The sequence below is a fragment of the Clinocottus analis genome, unplaced genomic scaffold, assembly GCF_023055335.1.
Source record: "Clinocottus analis isolate CAN_PGR_092001 unplaced genomic scaffold, fCliAna1.0.p SCAF_16, whole genome shotgun sequence".
Classification (NCBI taxonomy): domain Eukaryota; kingdom Metazoa; phylum Chordata; class Actinopteri; order Perciformes; family Cottidae; genus Clinocottus; species Clinocottus analis.
Genome location: NW_027175887.1, coordinates 16,474,356 through 16,480,979, shown reverse-complemented (window position 1 = coordinate 16,480,979; position 6,624 = coordinate 16,474,356).

Genomic DNA, 6,624 nt, shown 5'->3' with positions numbered 1-6,624 from the left:
ATGTTGAATACGCAGTTTACATCCGGCTAAAAATAATTTATACAGTCTAAAGGAGCAACGCTTAGCAGCTAGAAAGAGTTCTGTTAAAGTTTATACATAAAAAGTGAAATTATAATCAGTCTCTGCACATTTTTTTCTTCAACTTCTGTGTAAAAACGTTGCGTTCGTCACTTTTTACCCGGCCATCCAATCACAGCGGAGGAGGGGCGGGACAAATGGCCTGTCACAAAGACGTTGTCAAATCCGCTTTTGTTATGAGTCATGTTGTGTTTTTTTAGGTTATGCGAGGTGTTTCCTCGCCCACAAAACATCATCAGCCACATCGAGCGGCACCTAAACGAGCTCCATCCTGATGGTGTGCCGCCATTTTGTTTTTTCATACCCTCGCTGATATTCATCATATCGTAGCAGCCAGACACACCAAAATAAGTATCAGAAGAGAGGCTGGCCTGTTCTCCGGTGGCCCGTTAATTAATTCAGCGTCAGTTTAATTTTGAGCCGGATCGGCTGGAGACGGGGTCGCTGTCTTGGAAAGTTCAGAGATTGGAGCCAGCCGACATCAGCGCAGCGAGCTTCATTAAGGTTTTCTCCCTGCATCAGCCTTCCCTTCCCCCGTCCATCCATCCAGCCTGTCTAGGAATCCCCTTTGATCTGCGGCATGACAGCAGCTGCACTGTGCGGCCCATATATCTCCTGACACGTGCTCTTTCCGATCTCAAAGGAATGCGCCAGGTTTCAGGGACCGAGCGGCGGGCCGGTCGGTTTACAGCCGAACGTAAATACCGGCCTGAGTGCATTCAGAGAGAAGCTCGGGACGGACGTGGATTGGCATAATGTTTGGAGGGGCGGCGATGTCGGAGGGATTCACGACCTGTTTATCTTTGTCCGCGTGCAGCTTGCATTTACCCCGCGATCACTCAGCGGCTGCGGCCCAGGTGGGCAGGGGGGGTGAGCGGGTCCATTAGCAGCCGGGTTGATGCTTTGAAGACGCTCGAGACGTCAGTCATGTTTGGTCTCCTCTGGGGTTAAAAGGGTCACTCGAGTTCGGTCGACCCGAGAGTGAGGACTTGCAGCGTGTGTGAGGGCTGACTGGTTGATGCTACATGAAAAAGACATGTGTTCCCGGCTCTGTCCTAAATATGTAGAAGCCTAGCAAGTAGTACTGCCCGTAGAACCAGAATAATACATTTGTTTTCATATCTTCCACATGGAAAAGTTTGGCCCTTTAGCATGCTATCGTTTCAACCAGGCCGTTAAGCTAACGACACTTAGCTAACTAGCCAGCTGAAAATTGGCGGTCTGCGGCTAAAAATGAGAAACCTGCTTCTGTAGACTGCCGTGTGAAAACAAAGTGATAAATATATACATATTTATAGATATATTTTATGGGCATTTCTGCTTTATTTCAACCAGGCGCTTAAGCTAACGTTACTTAGCTAATTAGCCAGCTAAAGATTGGCGGTTAGCAGCTAAAAATGAGAAACCTGCTTCTGTAGACTGCCGTGAGAAAACAAGGTGATATTTAAAGATATATTGTACGGCCGTTTCTGCTTTTATTTGTTAAAGAGACAGACAGGAAAGGGAATTGAGTATTTTAAACTGCCCGAGAGAACAAAAAGCTAACTTTGTGAATGTCGCCGAGGACTCGAGGGGTCCAGCTCCGCTGCGTTAGCTCGTTCATGTTCAGCAAGTTTACACTCGCTTTGTTTGCGACGTTTTAAAAGTAACGGCCAGGTGAAAGCAGATGATTGACAAGTAACGCAACATATCAACGCAACATATCAACGCAACATATCAACGCAACATATTAACGCAACATCAACAACGCTCGAGGGAGAATCAGATCAGCAGTCTGCGCCATCTGTTCCTAGAAGCAGCCTTCTGATTGGTTCGCTGTATGGGAAGGTGATTATAGCGTGAAAGGTCCAGCGAAACCCACCACCTCCGTAGGTCAGGACTGTGTGTGTGTGTGTGTGTGTGTGTGTGTGTGTGTGTGTGTGTGTGTGTGAGAGATCAGAATCAGCCGGTCATTCTCTTACAGGGGTTGTATTTAGATTAGATCCCACCACTAGACACTAATCCTTCGTTGATGAACATATGTCTTAATCCCACACACACACATACACGCACACACACACACACACACACACACACACACGCTGTACGTGCTGTATGTGCGAAAAAACGTATCACTCGAACGGCAAACGTAAAAGAATAAGAAGAAGAAAGTCTTTCTGTCTCTGAGACGCAGAAAGAGGGACGTCTGTAGAGAGAAAGAGGGAAATGGATAAAGAGCGTGAGGAGCCACTGAGAGAGCGAGGGATGAGGGGATTAACCATGAGAAGCTGCCAGGACATGGACCTTTTGGCCTCACACACACACACACACACACAGACAGACACACACACACACACACACACACTTACAGTCCAGGAAATGGATTAGCGAGTGGGGTTGTTTGGAGGCATATCGGATGAAATGGTGATTCACCGTGTCTGTTCAGAGAGTTTCACTGAACTGCTCCTCTTTGTGTGTACGTGTGTGTGTGTATGTGTGCGTGTGTGTATGTGTGTGTGTGTGTGTGTGTGTGTGTGTGTCGCTGTCTCATTAGTGAGAGCAGTCAAGCCAGCTCCATGGAGGCGACCACAGATCTCGTTAGAATCCTCTCCTCCTCTAACCTCGTGATCCTCGGAAAACGCAAACACACACACGCGCGCGCACACACACACAGACACACACACGTCCTCCCTCGTATACACACACACAGACACACACACGTTCTCCCTCGTATACACACACACAGACACACACACAAATGCTATACTTTGCAACAGTGACACTCAGATCTAATAAGCAGTATTTACTGCATTTTAGTTGTGCCTCTGCGTGTGTGTGTGTGTGTGTGTGTGTGTGTGTGTGTGTGTGTGTGTGTGTGCACGTGCACGACAGGATGACGAAACTTAGCTGAAAGCCACTGAAGCAGAGAGATGAGAGCAAATGAGCATTTCCTGTTAGTGCAGCAACTTCCAACGTATTGATTTCTTAATTGTCGTCAATTATGTGGTTTGAAAGTTACTTTAGAGTCACATTTCACTGGAAGACAAAGTGCCATTTTGGTTTTTGTTCGTCATTTCTATTGAAACTGCGGAAGGAAGCGTGGAGGTCAGAATGTGTTGAAGTTACTATAATCGTGAAATCTGAAGGGAGATGTTTTTTTTAAGCGAGTGACTGGCACGTTGTCCAGTGATTTGAACTATTTTGATGATCCCGCCTGCTGCTTTCTGCATATTTTTGCTCCTCGCGTCTGTAATGAACAAGATAACCTTGTACAGCTTCATTATTTTGAGATAACTACAGTCGACGGTGCTCTCAAGGACACAATTAACGTCTTCTCTAAGTCTGGGTATGTTCATCAATGTTCATCCACGCTATTGTGCAGAATGTCGTCTTAATGAGGGGAAATAAATCCTCTTAATGGAGGTGTGTTTTGTTTTGGAAGCGACTCAGACATATTTAAAGGAGCTCATAATATTCTGAAAGTGTTGCTCCATCTACCAATTATACAGCAGACGTCTCAGCCTGCAGCTCCGTGTCGGTTACAGTGTGCACGAAGACACGCAAAAATATATTATAATATATCGGCTAAATGACGACTGCAGCTGCCGGGGTAAAGTTTTAGCCAGTAAATTTTTTTCCATGTTTTATAGACGCTCGTAAATCCTCTAAACTGACATCTGTCAAAGCAATAAAACACTTTTGTCCCGTGATTTTGCGTAAAATTTAAAAAAAAAAAACTCATTTCAGGCTGGCAAGGACAAACACACACACACACATGCTGACTTGGCAGCAGTGTGGGGTCCAGGTGGCAGCAGGGGTCTTGGTGGTTTTGAAGGTTCTTGAAGGGTCTTGAAGGGTCTTGAAGGGTCTTGAAGGGTCTTGTGGGGGGTTGCGAGGGTTAAATATCTGTGACTGGAATGTGCAGCTGCACGCAGCAGCGCGCACGCATACCGGTGACGCAGCTGAGTATGCGATGACTGCAAAGGGGGCGGAGCTACTCCACGGAGCGGCGTGCGTGACTCAGCACTGGAAGTCTGCTTCCTGCTGTATATATATATATATATATATATATATATATATATATATATATATATATATATATATATATATATATATATGTATATATATATATATATATATATATATATATATATATATATATATATATATATAGTTTTTGCATTCATTATTATCTCACCATCTCCTCTTAATCAACCTCTCTCTCTCTCTCTCTCTCTCTCTCTCTCTCTCTCTCTCTCTCTCTCTCTCTCTCTCTCTCTCTCTCTCTCCTCTCTCTCTCTCTCTCTCTCTCTCTCTCTCTCTCTCTCTCTCTCTCTCTCTCTCTCTCTCTCTCTCAACCCACGCGGCCTGATTTTCTGTCTTCGTCTCTCTGCAGGAGGTCCTGATGTGACACTGCAGCGCAGACTCATCCAACAAATGTTGTCAGACTGGAGTGTAAAGCAGAGCAGAGACACACACTGACCATGTTCACACACACACACACACACACAACTTTTTTTTTTTTTAAAGTGCATTTTTCAGTCATCGATATTCTGTTTGGATATTCCACATGAAGCATTTTCTGTTTTAAACATGTGATGTGTTGATGTTTTCAGGTTTTCGGAGCGACACAAATAGAGCTCCTTCAGAATAAGAGTCTCAACGGGAGGTTTTACGGACGTCTTATTTCAACTTAGTTTATGCTTTTCTTTTTTAACGCGTTAACATACCCAGCCTGTATAAGAACACATCTCTCTTCACACTGTTCAACCAGCAATTGAATAACTCTTTACAAAATAAGAGCTTTTGACGTTTACCAGTTATATAAATACATTGTCTATTGATTCATGGCCACCGTGGCATGTTTGTCGCTGTGTTTCAGTAAAAAAACAAAACCTCGAGTCCAAAGAGAAGGAGCCATCGTGAGCAACAGGTAATTACCTGAACTTCCGCACGCAGCGGTTATGTTTCAGTGGATTTGATGACGTCACAAACACTTTACATAACCGCCCCGTTATGTATTCTCCTCGCTTGGTTTGTGTCCTCTTATTTCACCGATTGTGGCGTAAATGACACAGCCCGTGTTATGAGGACAATGGCGTCATCCTCCCCTGGGTTATTTAATCCCACTAATACAGAAGTCAGACAGGAGAATTCTATTTTTTGTGTAATTGAAGTGGTGAAGTTCAATAAATGGACAATTAGGAAATGAATCGCTCGCTGCTGTCTGATGGCGTCATTCACGCTGCAGCTGCAAGTAGTTTGATTCTTTTGGCATCGCCGCGAAAAGTAAATCACCGACTGAAAGTCACAGCACTGAGCTCGACACCGCGAGACCAAACAAAGGGAAGTAGAAGTCCTTCACCGAGCGTAGACTTCTATACAACCAGAGGAGTCGCCCCCTGATGGTCAGGAGAGAGAATGCAGCTTTAACACATGAAGCATAGACTTCTATACAACCAGAGGAGTCGCCCCCTGGTGGTCAGGAGAGAGAATGCAGCTTTAACACATGAAGCATAGACTTCTATACAACCAGAGGAACCGCCCCCTGGTGGTCAGGAGAGAGAATGCAGCTTTAACACATGAAGCATAGACTTCTATACAACCAGAGGAGTCGACCTCATCTTCAGGAGACATAACAATCTCCTAAAATAACTGACACGACAAACATTTAGAGATTTATGACGCACGTCATTTCGATGACAGGTGCGTGCAGATATTCTTCACTGAACCAAAGATTTTAGCCATAAAAGTGCAACATGTTTTATGGACGTTGTGCGTTTTTTTTTCCGTCGTTGTATCGTCTGTACTGTCATGCAGACGGCTGCCAGATGCTGTTGTCCAACAGCAGATTATAATCCAGATGTTACTTTCATTACTGCTGCTATGACACGCCATCAACTCATTCTCCCTATGTGTGTTCAGTGCTCTCTCTCTCTCTCTCTCTCTCTCTCTCTCTCTCTCTCTCTCTCTCTCTCTCTCTCTCTCTCTCTGCATCTCCCCATCTCATTTCTCTTTGTTTACCTCTCTTTTTATTCTCTCATTCTCTCCCCTGTTTTAGTCTCAGCCCCTCTCGTCTCTCTCTGAACCTGTTTTTGAAGTCGACTAGTAGGTGTGTGTGTGTGTGTGTGTGTGTGTGTGTGTGTGTGTGTGTGTGTGTGTGTGTGTGTGTGGGCGAGGACGCTCCGGCAACCTGCAGCTTTTTGCATTTAAAATGAGCTTTATGTTTTTCAAGAGGCCAGCAGGCGGTCACAGTGTGTGTGTGTGTGTGTTTCTGCGAGTGTGTGTGTGTGTGTGTGTGTCTGTGTGTGTGTATTACTTTTACATTTTCAAAAGATGAAAGCAGACAGGGTGCAGACACAACAGAATCACACCACAGAGGACGCGGCAGACGGGTATCAGTCATCAGACTCTCTTCCTGGCAGGATTGCGCAAGAGAGCTTCATGTGTTTACTGATGTATTCAGCACAAAGATACACATTGTGAAGTACTTATACGAGCTATAGTTCACAGCCCGGTTGTGCGTGTCTGCGTTTGCATTGGCATACTGGAGAGTGTGTGTGTGTG